Source organism: Sciurus vulgaris (assembly GCF_902686455.1).
Source record: "Sciurus vulgaris genome assembly, chromosome: 2".
Lineage (NCBI taxonomy): Eukaryota > Metazoa > Chordata > Mammalia > Rodentia > Sciuridae > Sciurus > Sciurus vulgaris.
This window is the reverse complement of record NC_136462.1, coordinates 144,140,471-144,162,291: the sequence shown is the minus strand read 5'-3', so window position 1 is coordinate 144,162,291 and position 21,821 is coordinate 144,140,471. Positions and strand designations below refer to the sequence as shown.

Genomic DNA, 21,821 nt, shown 5'->3' with positions numbered 1-21,821 from the left:
ATGGAATAAATAAATGAGAATCAAATTAAAACTGGTCAGCAAAAATATAAAAATCACCCACAGCTCTATGAGTACAATCCTAAATCTGAAGTTACTATATATCCAGCTTTCCTTAGAGGTTTGGGAAGGAAGAAAGTTCAAGAATTATAGAATTCCTTGTATTCCAGATTTTTCAAGTGTGGAGAATGATTTTCTGATTAAAAAACAAAGACGAAGGCTTCACTGTCACAGAAAATCATTGATTGGGTATTTAAAACATTTACCAAAGCAAAGTCCTTATATGTTCAGTTGTGTTTTTATATAATCCATCAAACTCACAAAATGCTGCTCTACCCGAGATGTTCCCCAAGTCTCACTAGAGAATTTGTGGGAAAGAGAAAGGAAGTGGCAAAAGAGCACTAGAACTCTCTTGCTCACTGCCATCTTCTCAGAAAAGATGCACCTTGCCTTTAACAGTTAAAAACTGTTACTTCCTCAAAATTAACAGCTGAATCCCTTAATCGTCTATCATTAAATGAATTCTCACAAAAATATTATGAAGGACTTTACAGAAGATTTCCAATATTGTATAATACATTCCTGAATATTAAAAATAGCATGTACAATTTCAGAATGATAAACACCCTAAATGTGAATATACGCAGATCTTTGGGGCACTCTTTCCTTCCAGCATGCCTAAAGAAATCTAAACTAAAAACCAACTTTAAGAAATGTAGCAGTAACCAACTTTTTTAGTGGAAAATTATTAAGAATAGTTCAGACTCAAATAACAAATACTGATGAAAAAAAAATTGGCAAGCTAAGAAACTAAGCAAGCCGGGAGGAGGCAGTGGCAGCTGCAAAAGCCAGGGAGATGGTGACATGTGTCCCCATACGAGTTTCTTTTAAATCTCTCTAGAGCTCATGCCCTCGTCCCAGGCCCATGGAGTCCTCAAGAAACTACCCATTGTTCGGGGCGCCTTCTCCTCCACACTCCCCCCGGGGCCCATTGATGTAAGTAACCTCCGACGGGTCCCACACCACCAAGAAGTTTTCTGCCATCCAGTGACAGACCAGAGCCTGATTGTGGAACTTCTGGAGCTCCAGGCCTACGTGCAGGGGAAGCGGCTGCGCGGTACCATTTTGAGGATGTTCGCGGGGAGCAGGGGGCTAAGGCTGTGCAAGTGGAGCCTGTGCAGTCCCTCAGTTTAGAGAACCTGGCCCTGAGGGGCTACTGTCAAGAAGCCTGGGTCCTCTATAGCAAGCAGCAGGTAGCTAAGGAAAACCAGCAGGTAGCAAAGGATGTCACACTGAACCAGGCCTTGCTAAGACTGCCCCAGTACCAGACTGATCTCTTGCTCACCTCCAATCAGCACCCTCCCACACACAACAGGTCATCTCTTGGACCTGGAAATCTGTCACCTCTGCCATGGAGCCTGGGTGACTTTGAACAGCTGGTGACCAGTCTGACACTTCATGATCCCAGCATCTTTGGTCCCCAGTAAAAATGCTCAAGCACTGCATGATGCTACTGAAGACTTAGAGACCCAGTTGGGGGGGGGGGGGGAGCAAGAGGTTGAATACCTGGGTTTTTTCTTCTTTCTTCCCTGTGCATAAACACAAGGCACACTTTCTCTGCAGAAATAAACTTGCTTTATAACCAAAAAAAAAAAAAAAAATTTTGGCAAGCTTGAGAAATTGCTCAATGTATTATATATTCATTTAATTTAAAATTAACTTACTGTGCTCTCTGGCCTTTTAATCAGCTTTCCTGGTCCTGTTCAGACTTGCCTGAGATACAGGATTCAAAGAACCTATAAATTTAGAACTAATGTGTCTTGAATAACTTAGGAAGTATTCCTGCCATCACAGGCAGAAAAAAATATCAATGAAACTGATATGAAAATTAACACTTTGTTAACCCACAAGGATTAGAGAAACCTATGGTTACAAACTAGTGACTTAACAGCCCTCTTATGCTTCATGATTTACCAAGGAAAACTTAGGGTACTGTGTAAGGACCACAACATCAACTATCTGAGGGGCTTCCCACTACATATAGATAAGAAGTGAGAGATGAGAGAACTCAGAGGCTCTAATGAAGGGCTGATGCCAGCTGAACTGTTTGAATTATGTGTTTATCCAAATGTATTTCAAAGCCATAACCCATAACAAGTTACTCTGATACAAGGATTAAAGAGGGATGACAAAGTGTCTGTCCTCCCACACCAGTCAAAGAGCCAGGTCATTGTATTCTGGCAATACAGGCTGCCCCAAAGAATATATCTGTCAAAAGTAATCAAAGTAATGACCAGAAGGCTCTAGAAAAAGATCGGTAAACTCAGATGGCTTTTAGGCTTCTTCAATGATGATACACAAAGGGAAAGAGAACTAACCTTCATTAGGCTTTATATTTGATATATTCTTTCCCCTAAAAATATATCATTTTTCTCATTTCACTGGTGGGGGCAAAAAAGAGTCTTTCAAAAATTAAACATATTTAGCACCAGGGGTAAAAAGTAAATGAGAGAGCCTAAGTTCAAACACTGTGCTATCAACACATTTTTTTCTCCACATCGGAGTTCTGATCAAGCCTTCCCAATAAGAAAGCTAATGAAATGTACTCTGTCCATTCAATGATTTCAAGACAATGTTATGAGAAAACCCTACAATTTCTTTCTTACCTAGAAACCAATGAATGACATAGGGCAAAATCACAAGTCCAAAAGGGTCATTTTCATGTTACAACCAATACATGAGAAATACAGACAATAAAGCCTAGCATTTGAAAGACTAAGAAGACATATCAAAATTAAAACACAATATGATGCGGGGGCTGAGGTTGTGGCAAGTTGGTAGAGCGCTTGCCTAGCATGTGTGAGGCACTGGGTTTGATCCTCAGCACCACAGAAAAATACATACATACATACATACGTACATAAAAATATTGTGTAACATCTACAACTAAAAAAACCATATATATATATAAAATAAAAAAGACTGTGATGTGGTGTTAGTAAGATCACTAAATTCATCACTCAGCAGTAAAATCAGCTAGAGTTTTGAAGAATCATAAATGTGAGGGATGTGAAATAAACAGAAGCATAATAATCGCTTTTATTCTTTCAAAATATTTTACTTTAAAATGTTGAAAGATAACAAAATTTCACAGTTCAGTGTCATATAAAAGTGACAAAATCACTTTATGACAAAACAAGACTCATCCAACTTTAATGCAACTGTCTCAATTTATAAATTGATGCTGTCCCCTAACACCCACACATAAATTTCTTACAGTGCTTTAGAGAAGCAAAGGTTGTGGGTACAATTCTTCCTGCACTTTGATATAAACTACTGTCAGTCTTTCCTTCATAGGGTACAGTGAAGACACCACCATCAGAATGTACCAAAGTAGGGCATGTAACACTTACAAAGATAAACAATAGCACTGTTTTAGAATTTTTGAAATCCATGCTGTCCACAAAGGAGTATGCAGAAACTCAATCACCACACAGGACCTCGTAGAAACTCAGGCATGAAGTGATATGGCAGTGTAACTGATTTGGAGAGAAAAGGAGAAAGAAAGCACCTCCACCAAACAACGTGCCTGAGCAAATGAAAGCAAAATCTTAGAAGTCACAAAGGAAGGCTACACCTAAATTAAAATTGGTGTCCATGGTAATAGTCAGCAATCTCTGTAAAAGGAGAGGTGGTTAAGTATTTTAGGCTTTAGAGGTTGTCTTTGTTACAATATATAAGAAAATGAATACAGCTGCAATCCAATAAAACTTTATTTACAAAAAGAGGCAACATGCTGGATTCAGTCAGCCTTTGAGAGTATGCCAACCCTTAGTCAAAAACTAACAAAATACCTCTTAACAAACTCAAGAAGGAATATGTCCAAATTCAACAGTTTAATATGTCTCAAAGATGCTGTGAGCTAAAAAACACACCTCAATACAAGAAAATTACAGGGTGCTGCAAAACATTCTCTAGACAAGAATCAGATTAATCCAGATTTGTGGTGTGACTCTGAGCAAGTCACTTAACTTGTCTGAAACCCAGCTCCTTATTTACAGAAAGAGCCTAATTATTCCTGCTTACACTACAGTGTTGGTGGAAGAATCAAAAACATAATTCAGATTCAGCACTTAAGCACACTGTCAAGCACAGAGAAGCCACAACTTTTTTCTCTTGCAATTTCTGGGTGTCAACAGAGATAAACCATGTAAGACATCTAAAAACCATAAAAGGCTAGATGCAAGCTTTCAGGTACCCAGGGATGTCTGTCTGACATGTTGGTGGATAAATTACAATTCTAAAATAACAACACAACCACAAAAAAGAATGTGGAGTAACAAATACTGAATTCTTAAATGTATGTACCTCTAGGTAGTGCAGGGAATGATCATTCCTAAATTTTCTGTTTCTTAACCATGACTATTCAAACAATGAACAGATATTACTTTTGCAAATCAGTAAGAAAACATACACAGTGCATCTGTTTTAAGTTCCCTGTCATTTAACATACCACAATTAATACTGATATGACTAAAAAGACATAGGTTCCTAAAAGGGCAAAACTGAAACCAAACAGACTACAGAATACTTTTACAGGTTCTTCACCTACAATGAAATGTCTCTTAAAAGCTGGGCAGGGGAGGCCAACATCATATTAGGTAATTAAACTATAAACTTTCTAGTACCTGTTAGCTTGGTGATAGCTCAGTTGTTAAGGACCAGCTATCCCAGTTTGACAAACATCAATTCAACTGACATGGTTATTATCATTCACAACAGGGAAGCTTCCAAATCCACAAAAAACTGTACAAATCACCACACACACACACACACACACACACATATATACACACCCCAGCCCTAACAGAAAGGGTAAAGCTGTTTGGGTCTCATTCAAGTGCAAACAGATTTTTACCTTCCGAGGTTTCCCATGGCAGACTATGCTTCAAATGAATTTCCGTGGCCAGGAAACTTGCTAAGACTGGGTTACACAGTCAATTCTTTGAAACCCACAAAAATTACAGTGAGGGTTAACATGGAAATTACAATGCATGCTCTAGATTCTTGTAAAAGAGTCAATTTTCAGTTCTTCCTTGAGGAAAATAACAAGATCCAAAGAGACTTTCCTTCATTCCTAAGGAATAGGCGCTGGAGGCTAGCAAACATGTTATGTACTGGTTGGGAAAGTTAAGGAGGCTCGCAGTGGGAGAGGGTCATTCTGAACGAAAGAGAAAGAAGCAGGGTACATACAGTAAATAGACTTTTCCTGTTGAAGATGCCAAGTTCTGAATAAAAAATATAAAATACCATGTGTACCAAATACATTTCCTGAATGAGGTACTGAAGAAGTCTGACAGCATTCATGAATCTCTTCTTCTGCGACAGCTGCACTAATTAATAATTGTGTAGTTAGCCTTAAACAGTGATTCTTAAACCTTAGTGTACTTGAGTATCAGTTGAAGGCCTTGTTAAATAATGCAGATTCTTGCCACCAACATCATAGAGACCAGATCAGACTAGATCTGGTGACGTTTTCTGCTCTGGCCTATGCTTTGGTAAACAATGATATCAAGGCCCAAAACGTGTCTGATTTTCATTTGGCAGATAGTTTTGCTCTGCCCAACTACCCCATGACACAAAACTTATTACCACCCTCATCACAAATGGGGGCTCCAAGGCAGGTATGGAGGACAGAAAGGAAGTAGAGTCCAACAAAGTAATAATAATCAACAGGAAAACTAATGAACATGGCAAATTAAAACAAAAATCAAAACAGCAACAAAAACACTAACACATGCATTAAACTGTCTCACTTATTCTTTAATCAATGCTAGATTATCCAAAAGGCAGAATGATCTTGAATTTAAGACAAACACACATACATACTTACAAAGTAATTATTGTGAAATTTTAAAAGTTAAAATTCTTTCAATATAAAAATAAAGAGGGCTGGGGAGATAGCTCAGTTGGTAGAGTGCTTGCCTTGTAAGCACAAGGCCCTGGTTCAATCCCCAGCACCACAAAAAAAAAAAAAAAAGAAAAGAAAATTAAATTTTAAAAAATCAATACTCTGACTTTCTTATCTCTGACTTAGGTTTACTTTGAAATTCATATGGATGAATGTACCATAGTGTTTGCAGTGTTATTGTCTCCTTTGCTTATGCTTATAAAACTCAATGTCTAGCACATAAAGACTCAATAATGGTAGATAATTTTCTCATTTTTCTGAGCCTCCAGAAACTAGTTACGTAGTTTCAGAGAGAAATCATATATGGTTCCTGCTGATTTAATAAGGAACTTATAAATGTAAACAGATTTAAATCAAGAGTATGATGAGAACAATAATAAAAATGTCATACTGATCGATAAGGAGCAATAAATTCTCTAGCAGGTGGGGGCCCAGACAGATTACTGGAGGAGGCAAACTGTGAGGCAAGTTCCACTAAGTGGACACAGGAGGAGCACAGAGTCAAAACAACGGCAAGCGCAAGACACGACAGCACGATGAGTTCTTGAGAATACAGACAAACGAAAAGAGCAAGCAGAAGATGACAGGGATGGAGTCGAGAGAGGCACTTATGTCAATGTACATACCTCAAAGCTGCAAAGGAGAGGGAAGAAAATAAAAACACCACCATGACATGGCTCTTCAATAAAGAAATCATAGCTATTCAAGAGCAATGGCATCAATAAATTTCTGCCCTTCCCCCACCATCATCACCACACTTATTAAGCTCAGATCAAATTTCTGTTATTTACAATTGCAGGTTGGAAGATTCATAAAAAGTAGCTTGGAAGATGTCTGTAATCACATAACCTAAACTCAAGCCCAGACACAGCCCAGAATCTGTTGTGGGTCACAACCAAGCCAGATCCCCACCATGGTGCCCCTGAGGTACAGCAAGCCAACAGCTGGCTTCCTGAGGAATCTGTAGAGGCATTAGAGTCCTCATCCCAATCCTTAACTAAATCCCATCAGTCACAAAACAGGATAATCAAAAGGGTCTCAGCAGCAGTCCAGATCATCTTTCTTCCCCAGGGAAGAATCACTGCCAGCTTACATGCCTCTGCTTGTAGACTTGGGTGCCAGAGCCTTATCACCCTGAGAAAATCTCTTCAAGCTCCACTGGCACCTCTGACTCAACCTTCCCCAAACTTTTTTTTTTTTCTGTAGCACCCTCTCTGCCTACACTGGAGTAAGCAATCTTTTAAAAGAGTTCTTCTGAGGTACCAAACCTTCTCTTTAGGGAGTTTTATGGCATGGTAGATCTGCCATGATTCAATAAAGGAAAAGTTAAAAACTAAAATGTAATTGGCTTGGGAGGGGACATACCTGATCCATCTTAAGTTTTCCCAGAACTTCCAACAGCTGGAGCACTGCATAAGTTTAAATACTGCAACCACAGACACACATGGCCAGCACGGCAACTAAGCTCACTACATTTCCTCTATCAAAAAGACTAAATAAATTTATTCTACACCAGCCACCAATAAGCCACTTTGATGAAGATATTAAAAGAAGAAAAAACTGCAAAGTCCTTATCTAGATTAGAAACAACATTCTATTGTTTAAGAATTTTTTATACAAGTCCTGAAAGAAGAATATAAAGATGAAAATGAGACTACCAATATAATTCAGATAAGGTGACAAACAGACTTGGATTTGAATTATAACTCTGATACTGGTACTTACTGGCTATTGTTATCTTGGACAAGAGGTTTAATTGCCAAGCTTTATTTTCCTCATCTCTTAAGATGGGAATAAGAATAAAAGATATGTGTAAGATGTTTAACAGAGTCTTAGGCAATAAAATAATAAGATTAAGTTCCTGTTCCTCATACCTGTTTCATGTGATCTATATGAAAACCATTTTAGCACTAACCTCAAACCACAATCAACTCCCACATTTTTCAGGCCCTCCTAATCACTTGTGCTGATCCTTAATTCTAAATAAAAGGTAATGCTGAGGGAAGTAAGAGACCCCAACATATCTAGTGCTCTATTAAATATGCTTTTTATCACTGCTGAGCTCTCAGAAGCCATCCACACTCTTCTCACTACCCCTCTTGTGCCTCTGAATTATGTTCAAGGTCCCCCCCCCGACCAGTATGTGTGGTCTTCTTTGCATTCTTCTTTCCTTCACCCCACACCTTCTATCCAGGCTCTGTACATACCATCTGTGTGCATCATGCTCTCAGTCCAGTTCTCATATCTCTGCACATGTGAATGCCTCCCACCCTGGGTGATTTTGATTATAGGATTACTGCTGATAATTTAACCCACACAATCAGCAGTGACATACTGTCTGGTATTTTTTCTTTGCCAATACCACCAATGTCACAACATCTGGCATAGTACTGAGCCCCCCAAAAAATACTAAAGGAAAACATGTTTGGTATGAACATCGGAGAGACAGAAATTAATTAGAATTCCTGCACCATAGTTTATGGAAAGGGATCCATAGATGTAAGTACAAAAATCAACCTACCAAAATCAAAATATCTAAGGTTAGTCTAGTCCCAAAAGGTTCATCTAGTAGCTCATTAAAGACAGTACGGATTCTGCCAAGTGTTAAGGAATCCCAGCCTTAAGCAATTTATTTAATCTGCCAGAGAGGTACCAGGGAGCAGATTCAGGGGATTTAGCATTATCTAGCTGGACAACCTCAAAGCAAAGAGGAGGGCAAAGGGTTACTTAATACTAAACTTAGGTTCTCACATGATTGTTGGTACCTCTGGGAAGAGGAACATGCACATGTTATTTCAATTCTCCTCTGGTGCTAACACAGGCCTGTGGTTTCCTGCAAAAATGGTTTCTGGTGTTTTGCAAAGATCTATACAGAGAAGAAAACTCCCAGTGGCCATTCCACAGGTGAGAATTTTGCTGCCAGCTGTATCCTGTTACCCAAAGGAAACGGAACTACAAGCCGCCTGGAGGTTCAGACAAGGGAGAGCAAGACCATAAATTCAATAAGTGCTGACACTCTTTTCCCTATGGTAATAAGAATAAACTTTAAATTTAGAAAAATTCATACACAGCTGGGCTCTATGTAAATTAACTTCTGCAGGGGTTAAAATAGATATCCGGTAAAAAGACTGCCAAATTCAAGCCTTTATACTTCCTCCATTCTCTATCATCCAAAAACCAAGCAGCCCAATGGGCTAAACCAATTATAAACCACCTGGAAAGACTAAATATAGGCAAGTGGGCTCACATACAAATGCAACAGACATTACTGAGTTTGATGACTACCTGGACAAATCCCAGGACCTGTGGTGGCTATTCTATTAGAAATGATTTCACAGGGACAGCCCACCTTCTTGAACACATTATATGACAAAAGTAATATCAAATGAATCCCACAACTGGCTTGCAGAAGAGGTCAGAAACAAGATGCTGCAAGTGATCAATGTTAGCCTTTAAATTATGAAAATGGTTCTCAGGTCTTAAAGATAAATACTGCCTTTAATGTTAAATAATAAGTCTTTAACATTTTGAGAACACTATGCTGAAAAACAAGAGAAGTGGCAGTTTTGAGGAGGGACCATCCCAAAATTGGAAGAAAAGTTTTAATAAAAACTTCAAATAAAAGAAAATTATAAATGTCCTAATTAGGTGAAGATGCTACAGGGACAAAGAAAACTCCAATGCTTTCGGTAGTCCCCTACTGAAGTTATTTTTTAAGTATCATGTTATTAATTGCGTGAATGAGAAAATTTACTTCTAATGGGAAATTTCTATTCATACAATATCCTTAACCTGAGTAAATCCCTTGGAGAGTTACTCTGGTTCTTTATAACATACACTGAACATACACAAAAAAATTTTTAATGATGAATTTAGCCGGGATCAGTGGCACACGCCTTTAATCCCAGTGGCTTGGGAGGATGAGGACAGAAAGATCACAAGTTCCAGTCCAGCCTCAGCACCTAAGCTAGGCCCCAAGCAACTTAGTGAGACCCAGTCTCAGAAAAACAAAAAGAACAGGCAATGTTGCTCAGTGGTAAAGTGCTCCTGGGCTAAATCTCCAACAACAACAACAAAAAAAAAAAAAAAAAAAAAGGAAAGAAAGAAAACTTGTTTTAGTTGGAAACGAACTAGGATCAGCAACCTAAATGCACATGAAAATCATCATTCCCCACTTCTAAAACTCAAGATGCCATCTCAGTACAGAACTTACGATAACATTAATATTTTTTATAGAAAATTTAGGGATGGGGATGTAGCTCAGTTGGTACAGTGCTTGCCTCGAATGCACAAGGCCCTGGGTTCAGTCCTCAGCACCATACAAACACACACACACACACACACACACACACAAAAGAGAAACGAAAATTTAACTACTTAAATACAAAAAATTATAAGCGTTCTGAAATAACAGAAGTGTTTTTTTCTTAATATTGTTATTTTTCTTAATATTTGTTGCATTTTGTTTAAACTTTTTTGTAGTTGTAGAGCATGACTTTGCGTGTGTGTGTGCGTAGTGGGAGTTACTGGGAATTGAAACCACGGGCACTTAACCACTGAGCCACATCTCCAGTCCTTTTTTACATTTTATTTGGAGAAAGGGTCTCACTGAATTGCATAGAGCCTCAGCTGAAGCTCACTTTTAATTTGCAATCCTCCTGCCTCAGCCTCCTGAATCACTGGGATAATAGGCATGCACCAATGCCCAACCCTTTGTTTATTGTTTTGTGGTGCTGAGGATTGAACCCAGTGCATCACACATGCTAGGCAAGCACTCTGGCACTGAGCTACACCTCAGCCCCACAGAAGTGCTTCTCAACCTTTCATTACATCTGAAAAAGGTATCCCTCACAAGATCTCTCCTCCAAGTAACATGTAGGGGAGTACTAAATGAAACTGAGTCTATATTCGTAACAGTCCACAGAAGAAGAGGAAGAAGTATCTATGTATTTTTTGTTTGTTTGCTTGTTTGTTTGTTTTGGGACTGGGGACTGAACTCAGAGGTACTATGCCACCAAACCACATCCTCAGCCCTTTTTATTTTTTATATTACTGAGGCTGGCCTTGAACTTGTGATCCTCCCGCCTCAGTCTCCTGAGTCACTGGGATTACAGACATGCGCCACCACAGTCATGCCTATGCATTTTTAACACGGTAATTAAAAGAACTGAGGCTAATTCTGTTTGGATATTAATAAAGATAATTCACTTTCAATGCATACATACTGGTTCATAAAACTAACTTTAACAATGCTAAGAAAAAGTAGTGGTCAGATCAGATCTCTGAGTTCAAAGTCATTTTCTAGGTTAAAAAAGCAAACCATGTTTTGCAAATTCTCATAACTTCATTAATTCACAGAGAATTATTTTAAAAGATTTAAGGCATCAAATTATTAAAATTATTTCATCAATTATTAAAAAGTTATGATGTTAAACTTAGATAGTATTACAGTGCTAAATTTAGTAATAAGAGAGTTAAAAGAAATTTCAGTAGTTATTCCTGAATTTCATATTTTCTGAACTCCTCTGAGAAGAAACTCTTAAAGGACTAGACATGTTAACAATTTACCATCCAATGCATGAATGGAAAATTTATCTCCCCACTGAACTAAAATAAAAAAGCTGTTATAAAAAATGCAAACCTAGTTCTTTAAAATATTTTAGCATTTCTAGCAGTGTGTGGAGATAGATGGTCCTTATACAATAGAAATACAAAAATCGTAAGTTGTTATTCTAATAAGGAAGTAAACAGGCCATATTACTAGTACATGAAACTTCAAATATTTAATATATGTGATAAATACACAAAAATACAGCTAGAGATACAGCCAGGCATCTACCACATAATACCCTTTCCTTTTAAAAAAAAAATCCAAAATGAAAACATACTGTTATTCTATAAAATCAATATTATAATAGTGTTAATTATTGGTCCCAAGTGATAGCAATTTGATCATAATGCACACACAAGGAGCACAACTGGGTACTTCACCTGAAAAACTTTCCAATCAAAAAGTAAATTAATTTAGGAAAAAAAGAATAGAGATTTTAGAACATATTGTCCTAAATGTAAAACCAATGTTTTGCAGGTTTCTCTAACTGGGTCCAAAGATTTGAGAGCGAAGTAGATACCTTATATATGTGTTCAAAGAGCCCAGGCCATCGGCAAAGCAGCTCAGTATGGAAGGAGTAAGGAAGATATAAAGAATGCAAACCAGCATACTATAGTGATGCAGCCACATCATTGTTTACAGCACCTCAACTCACAATAGCTAAACTATGGAACGTAGGTGTCCTTCAATAGATGAATGGATGAAGAAAATGTGGTATATATACACAATGGAATATTACTCAGCCTTAAAGAAGAATGAAATTATGGCATTTGCTGGTATATCATGCTAAGTGAAATACGCCAATCCCCAAAAAACCAAAGGCCGAATGTTTTCTCTGATATGTGGATGCTAATTCATAATGGGGGGTGCTAGGGAAGAACAGAGTTACTTTGGATTAAGCAGAGGGGAGTGAAGGGAAGGGAGAGTTTATGGGACAGTAAAGTGAATCAGACATTATTACCCTATGTACATACATGATTATACTACCAGTATGAGTCTACATCATGTATAAGCAGAAGAATGAGAAATTAGACTCCATTTTATGTATGATGTATCAAAGTGCATTCTACTGTCATGTATAATTCAAACAAATAAAAATTTTTTAAAAGAATGCAAACACAAGGCATTTGAAACACAACAAAGGGAAATAATTCAACAATTATTTGAGTGCATACTCTAGACAGAGAGTGTAGCTAGGACTAACTATAAATAGTTCAAATAAACTCTGCAGAGTGTGCTGTGAGGCCTTGGCTTTCTGATTTTCCACATAAATAGGCCCCACAAACAGCTCCCCACTGCAGCAAACAGTTGGTTCTGTACTAGATTAGTCATGGTCAGCTGCAGACAGAATTCAGACGGATCTAAAAGTCCAAAGTAACTTAGAATGCTCCAAAAACCTGGACATATCCAAAACACAGAATAAACAAAACATCTCATGCCATGTAAAGAACTGATAGACTGCTTTGGTCATGAGAGGACTACGGGAAAGGAAGAAGCTGAAGCACAACCCTGTGCTAACTGAAGGCTCTCTTCCTCTGTACTAAACAGGGTTAATGATTACTTGCCTCGGAAAGCCTGCTGTAGGTCAAGTGGGATGCCATTTGTGCAGTTTAGTACAGTAGTGACCCAGAGCAGGTATTCTGTAGACTGTCTTTCACTGACACCAAGCAAACCTGACATGGGATAACCAACAAGAAGAAAATGGTCATGGTAAATAAATTAAATACTTACTTCTTACTCGTGTAACAGCAGAATCTTTAAGAAATACAGCCTGTTCAACCACTAGTTTTGAGAGCTCAAAGTTAGAACCACAGTAAAACTAATTCTGTCTTTAGGCAATTTAAAATGAAAAAAGTTTTTTTAACTATCTCAAAGTTAGGAGCAATTGTCTTTGTGGCTGGCTCTTCATCAGCAGGAAGTTGCAGTGGTTACAAACCCCAAGTCAGATTTTCAGTCCCTACCCAATGAAGTAAAAGCTCACAAGACAAATTTTTTTTCAGTTTAAAAATTATATCCCTGATTTCCCCTTTCCTTCTCTCTGTTCTATTATTCCCCAAATGTAGGCAGAAACACTTTCTAAACCAAAAGCATCAAGTACCCACCACAGGAAGAACCTAACCAAAGAAGAAAGGTGAAGACTCCTGGTTCTATTCCACATTGTCCTTACCCTGTGACTTCTTCCTCCCCAACTTGACACATGATGCTTCTATGGAAGGACCCAGCATTTTCAAGTTCACATGTTAGTACAAAATTAGGAACATTGTAAATGTTTGGAGAACAGAATGAAAGGATTATCAACTAGCTCCAATTATACCAACTGATCTCATCCTCCTCTTACATGCTTCTTCCTGGCATCTAAAATCCATTTCTTAAACTCAACCAGAAGCATTTTTAAAACTACTCCTCCATCTCTCAAATATAACTCAAATATACCTGGTGGTAAACACATGTGCTCACTGGCTTTTAGAATCCACACTCATCCAAATGGATCTCTCATTGACAGATAAATTTCACTTCACCTCATTTCATTCAAATAGTCTTTCACTTGTTCTTCTAAAGAGTAAACAATTTAATTCTATAGTTCTAACAGTTTATATGTTACAGATTATGAAGAAATACTGCATCATCATTATTGCTGGAACTTGTAAAGTCTACTTACTCTGTTCCAGGTACCATACTATTCCTGACATTAATCCATTTTACAAATGAAGACATTAATGATTAAAACACTAACCCATGGGCCGGGCTGTAGCTCGGTGGTACAGCAATTGCCTCTCACATGTGAGGGTTCGATCCTCAGCACCACATGAAAATAAATGAATAAATAAAGATACTGTGTCCATCTACAACTAAAAAAATTAATTGTTTAAAAAAAAAAAAAAACAGCAAAAAGTTAACCCATGTGAGGTCACCCAGCTGGTAAACAGTGACAGCTAGAATGTGAACCCAGTTCTGATGTCAAAATCCATGCTCTTAACCTATACGCTATTAATACACCATAACTAAATACAGAAACACTCAGCGCCACAGGTATACAAACAAAATGAGGCAAGGTGATTTTGGTGAGCTGGAAAGTAAATATAGTAAGGATGAAAACAAAGAAATACAAGCCAAATACACATAAAATAGACACAAAAATCCTTCATAAAATATCACCAATTCATATCCAGGAATATAAAAAAATAATAATAATACAAAGTGACCAAATGGAATTTATTCTAGGAATGCAATGATGATTTAACTTATGAAAAATGTATGAAATTCCCCTTATTGAAGAATTTAAAAGAAAAAGTATAGAACTGTATTATTGCAGAAAACATATTTATAAAACAACATCAATCCATGATAAAAACTCTCAGCACACTAGGAAGAGAAAATTTCTCAACCTGATAAAGAGAATCCATTAAAATCAAACAAAAAGATAAAAATCTGAATGCTTAATATTAAGACAGGCAACTTAACCAGAACATGAGTTCACACCCATGCTATTCAACACAGTCCTGAGAGTTCTAACAAGTATAGTTAGGTACGAAAAAGAAATAAAAGGTATACAGACGGTATGGTGGAGTGAGAGAATTAATGCTGCCTCTTATCTGCAGATTATAGGAATCTACCAAAAAAGGCTAATAGAAAAGGTGATTTTAGCAAGATGGCAGAAACAGGTCATTGTATTTCTTCTAGCTGTTACAACAAAAGAAAGTTGAATTTTCAAATATTTATAGTATCATCGAAAACACAAAATACTTAAGTATATATTTAATAAAATATGTGCAAGGTCTTTATACTGAAAATACAAAAGTTGCTTTTAAAAAACCTGAAGAAGATCTTAACAAATTTGCAAAAAGTAGAGGTGGGAAGAGGGCAAACTTCATAAAAGGGTGTTCTCTGATGAAAAAAGAAAAATCAATAAAGGCAAAACTACTTCCCCAAATATTAATTTACTTATGCTTTAAGTCAAACTGTATATAAAATTCTACAAATCATACCCATATCCTAAGCTCTTTACTAGTTCTGCTCTGTTTGGGTTTTATCACACAATAACAAAACTTCTCAAAGTGATACAAATGGAACTCATCTGAGATAACCAAGACATCTCTTCAATATCCTTGTATACTTTAAAATAACAATGCCACGTGGTCATGTTTTGTTTAACACGTGGTCATGTTTGTTTGGGAATACACCGGCTCTCTTGTCGTCCTGGAAATATCAGAAAGCGCACTCACACAAAATTACATAAAATGCCTGCTACACACCAAGGCTACACAGTACGGCCACTATTGTGTATGATTTCTCAATGTCCTCAACATTAAGCAGAACACAACTATATTGTTAAAATGCTATTGTGCTTATTCTTCCAACCTAAAAATCACTATCAGTTTTACCAAAAGTCACTTCAATTTCATATCCTCTTTCCAAAGACTACCTCCCATCTGCTACTAGAGATTAAAACAGTCCAAACTTGTTTTGCATAAAGACAACTACTAAATCTAGAAAAGTAGTCATAACAGAGTATGGTTTTCAAATCACAATACATCGCTAAAAGGGCAGAAATTCTGACCAGCTTTAAAGCAACACTGGTTTTGAGAGAATATGTTTCAGCTACTCAAAACATGTACTGCAAACTGCCAATCGGGTTAGTAAGATTAGAAGGCAGAGATAAGATTCCCAACTTCAGTTCCTTGTAGCCTTAGCAAGTCTCCATGGAAAACCTCAAAACTTCCTTCCCGAAAACTACAAGCAATCTTTTCTAACATGCTCTCATCATACTCATTCACCTGAGAAAGCATGACAGAGCCACTTTAAAATTCTTACAATACTTCATGAGAGAATAATCAAACAGGTTGCCATCTGACTACAAATGAGCAAATCTAGGCCACATAAACCACACAAAACTACTTTAAATAACAGTTATGGGGGGGGGGCAGAGGGTTAATGCATATAATTTCCAAAGTACAGAGATAGGTGACTCTAAACCACTATTTATTAGAAAGGTCTAGAATGTTCCATTCTGGGAACCCCACCAAAATAGACATGTATAAAACAAAAAAGGGTGGAGACAAAGTGTAGGAAATAGTAAAGAAAAATGAAAAGTGTGCTGTTAACAGTTGATAGAACTACATAAGTTCTGAAATAAAGTGTAACCAAGAGTTCAGTTTCTCTTAATTTCTTACTTTCAAGATTCTATAGCTTATTAACCAAGCAAATGTTTTAAAAGTTTATTTCTGGTGTGTATTAGTCAGTTTTTCATCTCTGTGAACACAATAGCTGACACAAGTTGGAGGAGGAAAGGTTTGTTTTGGCTTTCAATTTCAGAGGATCCAGTCCATGGTCTGCTGGCTCCATTTCTCCAAATCTGGTGTGAAGCGAAACATCATGGAGGAAGGGCCTGACAGAGGAAAACTGCTTAACTCAAGGCAACCAGATGGAGGGGGAAGCATGCAAACTCAAAAACACACTTAAGAGGAAGGGGTCTAAGAGAAGGCAAATCTTCCAGGGCAAGCCCCCAGTGACCTACTTCCTCCAATGAGGTCCCACATTCCAGCAGTCCATTTAGTTATCAGTGGATTAATCCACTAATGAGACCAGAGCCCTTATGATTCAATCATTTCCTCCAAGTCCCACCTCTGAACACATGAAACTGGAACACAACACTCTAGATCCAAACTATATTGAGGTGTTTCAAAAGCTTTTTTCAAGTTATCACTGTCACCGATTTAAAAAATTATGTCTACTATGATGGGTAAGATGCACTGGTAGACAATACAATGGAAAAAGAGATAAGATGATAAATCCTTCAAAGGATCCAAAAATTACTAAAATCCAAATATTTGCCCTTCAGAGACTTCTGTTCTACTATAAAACAACATGCAGATTCATAAGCAGATATACACTAAAGTTATAAAGTAATAAATGCCTGAAGATCATTACAAGTAAGTACAGGAAAAACTATACAGTTTTGTCTTTCTGGTTTTAATTTAATCCATCTGTAAATTAGTGAAAGAAGAAAAAGGGATAGGGTAAGAAATGGAAAATTCCAAACTTTGCTCTTAGGGAGATTTTGACATAAATTTGTTTAAAAATCCTAACTATGGCATCATATTACATATAGTTGTATAATCTTGAGCAATCCAATTATACTTCAGTCTGTCTTCTTTTCTATAAAGGTAGACACATAAGAATCTACCGGTTTAACTTCCCACTTTGAAATTAAGTCCTTAAAACTGAATAATTACACAAAAATATACAAAAGTAGAAATGACCTAGAACAACTGGCTATGATAAAACCAAAAAGAAATCAAACAAATATATGTTTACATGGAAGGCTTCTTATATGCAGATTCTTGGAAGCTTCAAAAATTCTTGAGAAGTGGGTACTCTCCCCCATTCTACAAGAAAAATGACAAGACTCTAAGAACTTATTTAAATATTCCCTGTTCAAAAGTGGTAAACTCTGGAATCAATCTGACTCAAAAGCCTACTCTCTAGAATTCAGTCCTATTCTCTAGAATATTCCGTCTTTTCTACCTCCCAGAATCTATAACTAGATTTCTAAATTAACTGGATTTACAACCCTACTGATGCACACACATAGATGGGCACAGCACAAGAGAGAGGCAAGGTAAATGTATGAATATTTATGAAGAGGAAAGTCACCAATCAAATCAAGTTGACAGAGGCAATCACCCCTCAGTTGTTGCATCACAGACATTATATGGAAAGGGGAGGGACAATCTTCCAGGCAGTATTTTCAGAATCTTAACAATCATCATGGTCTCATCAGTACACAGTATCTGAGCATGAGCACACCAGTGCACATTTCTAAAAAAAGGTTAAGGTTAGAATCACAAGAACCTAGCTTCCACATTTCAACCAAAGCATGTTAACACTTATTACCCAGTGACTCCCAGCACTGCCACCAGTAACATTACCTAGGAGAAAAAAGCAAACACCCAACAATTTTACCAAAATTGACCATGGTATCAATAGAACACACTGCCTTTAATGTCGCCCATCTAGTTCAAATGCATCAGTTTCCTTTTTGCCCTTTCTGAGAAACAAGAGAGCAGCAGAAAAGGAAAGCAAAAAAGAGGGAAAAGCAACACACAAAAAGATCCAGGTTAGCTACAGGCATCTCAAAGAAATTAGTCCCAAAATGTTTCCAAAAGAAAAAAGTCACATTCTACCATTTTGTGCAATTTGGTCTTGGCTGCAACTTAATCTACTGATCTCTTAACAGTGTGAATCTGCAAGACCCAGAAAGAAATACTACAGGGACTGAAATCCATCAAGCTTGTTAGAATCAGACATGTGGAGAAGTAGGACAGTCAAGCCCGAATTCTTCCTGGTTCAGTGTGCAAAGCATCTTCCTTTTTACTTTGATTAGCAACACAAAACAATAATGATTTCTACTTAATTTCTTTATTAAATTTAGGAAATATTTATCCTTTATTTGTTCAAATATTTTTCATTCCACTTTCTCCTTCTACAACTCCAATTTTATGTATATTATATACTTTTAAACTGTTCCACATTTTGAGGTTCTGTTCATTTTTGTTTCAACTATCTCTTCTTTAGATTAGATCATTCATGTACAAGTCTGATGTTTTTCATCATCTCTATTTTGTTGTAAACTTATCCTGTAAAATTATTTGTTTTTCCTTTTTTGACAGCTTCTATTTCCCTGCTGAGATTCTGTAGATCTTCCTGTACGTAATTAAGTATAGTAATAACAGTTGCTTTAAATTCCTTATCTGCTAAATCTAGCGTCTAAGTCACTGATATAGAACTCCATTAATTAGTTTTGCTCTTAGGAATGGGTCACATTTTCCTTTTTCTTCATACTTTGAGTAATTTTATATTGTGTCCTAGATTGTGGCAACTTTCCTCTCCTCAAAAAAAATAATCTTGACTTTTTTTTTTTTTAATTTTTAAAAAAAGCACTTATCTAAACTCAGAGGCAAACTTCTCTTGATGGCAGATCCATTCTCTACTCAGGTTAAGCCTGGCTGTCCCCATTCAAGTATAGCTTTGTAATTGTAACAGAATTTCTATGCAAAACTTTGGGCATTCCCTGTCTGGGTTTTCTGTCCTTTCATATAGGATAATTGCCAATTGTTCTGATTGTCCTGAACTATGATGTTTGGTAGTTACACAGGCTGTAAGCACTTTTGGGGGTATCCCACATGAAGCACATAAGGCCTGTCGTCAGTCAAGAAGTAATGGAAAACAAACGAGTGCTTGTTCATCCTCTATATGCTCTCCAGAATCTACTGTTGTTGGCTTCTCTCTAGGACCTTCATGTAGATGTTTTTTTGTTTTGTTTTGTTTGTATTTTAGCCAAAATTACAATGTCACTCTAAACTGACATGTGCAAATGACATCACATATGAAACAAAACCATCAGCAGGAAAGACCCACCATATTTAAATAGGAGCAGAAAAGAAGACAGTTAAGAGGAAGGAAGAAGAGTTTGGGGGATTTAGTATGCACCAAATGTTGTCAAATACATTTATGAGGACATAAATATCACTGTATTAGTTAATTCATAAACTCAAACTTTTGAGTGTTAGCATTGTGGGAGAACTACGCTAGGTACTAAAGACAGAGATGAAAATATACAGTACCTTTCTGTACAAAGTTTAAAATTCATGAAAAAGAAAATAAGATATATAGCACAATAAGAGTTAAATACAGTGAAAGTATATTCATATTTTGCTACATCATAACAAACGACCACAAAATTACTGGCTTTTTAAAAAATCTTCATGCGGTTCTATAGATTAAAAATCTAATATGAGGGGCTGGAGAGATAGCTCAATGGGTAAAGTGCTTGCCTTGCAAGCACAAGGCTGTAGGTTCGATTCCCAGCACCACAAAAAAAAAAAAAAACTAACATGAATCTCACTGGACTACAAAGCAAAATATCAGTAGGGTTACATTCCTTCCTGGAGGCGCTATAGAAAATTCCCCACCCCTTTTGCAGATTCTAGAGAGCACCTGCATTTCCTGAGTGTGGCCCCTCCATCTTCAAAGGCAGCAAAGTCAATTTCTCACATCTCTCCTCTGATTCTCTTCTTTTTTAAAGACATGTGATTAGACTGTGCTACCTGGATAATCCAAAATAACCTATCTCAAGGTCTTCAATCTTAATTTTCTCCATAGAGTCCATTTTGCCATGTTAGGTAAAATACTCATAGGTCTCAGGGATAAGAACATAGACATGGGAAGATGGTCATTATTTTGACTACAATGAGGCATATCACAAAAGGCTCAATAAACATGAAGCAAGTAAGGTATTTCTGGCCAGCAGAGCTCAAGAATAGTGTCTCACAAGTAAACCTCACCTCTATCGTGTAAGAACGCATTACAATAATGGGTAAAATGAAGGATGAGCTATGAGGAGGGACTGTGTATTTTCTAGGCAGAAAAAACCACCATGTACAAATGTGTATGCACATAAATTTCATACAATATTCAGAAAACTTCTAAAACCTTGGTAACAAAAGGTTGGTTGAATGTGTGATAGAAACAGGAGATGAGACTAGAAAGATAAAGAAACAGTTAAGTCATAAGGAACTTAGGGTTTACTCCAAATGCAATGAGAAGCCATTAAAAGTCTGTAAGCATTAAAATAGCAATGAAATATATGCCCAAAAAAGCAATTTCTGCCCATGATGTGAATACAGAATTGAAAAGGTAAGTTTGAGAGGAGGAAGCTGGAAGGCTACTGAATTTATTCCAGTAAATCACAGAAGATGGTGAATCTATGACCAGTGTAAATAAGGATCGAAATAACAAATTGGAGAAATATTTAAAAGGTAGCATAGCTAGAACTTCATGATCTGATACATTTGGAAATGAAGTTTAAGTAAGAATTTAGAAAGACTTTTGACTAGAAAAATGATACTATTAAGAAAAAAATGAGCATTTTAGGGGAATATATTGGTTTCAATTCTGGATATACTACTTTAGAGGTACCCGGGGTACAGTCAAGTGTATTAGACAGCTCCTGACAATGAGCAAAAGAGAGAGAGGGACATATGGACCTGAAGTTCATAAAAAAGTCTTGATCGGAACTACAGATCTGGGACTCATTAGGACACAAAATAGTTTATGCTATAAAAACAGATTAAATCATCTAGACAATATATGTAGAAAATTAATTTAAAAATAAGCCAGAGAGGCAAGAGGCACAAGCTCAACAGCAGAATACTTAGCCTGTATGCATGAGACCCTGGGTTC

The 21,821-nt window shown here is 36.9% G+C and overlaps 1 protein-coding gene and 1 pseudogene across 12 annotated transcripts in view; one reads left to right on the top strand and one right to left on the bottom strand.

Annotated features, from left to right (window-relative positions):
• The window catches only part of AKAP13 (A-kinase anchoring protein 13), a gene marked incomplete at its 5' end in the record, with an annotated part of 340,854 nt that overhangs the window by 256,662 nt on the left and 62,371 nt on the right, over nucleotides 1–21,821 (bottom strand). The gene's annotated exons all lie outside the window — the stretch shown is intronic.
• On the top strand, nucleotides 2–1,544 carry LOC306654114 (ran guanine nucleotide release factor-like; annotated as a pseudogene). The gene has a single exon. The product of its transcript is annotated as a ran guanine nucleotide release factor-like (transcript).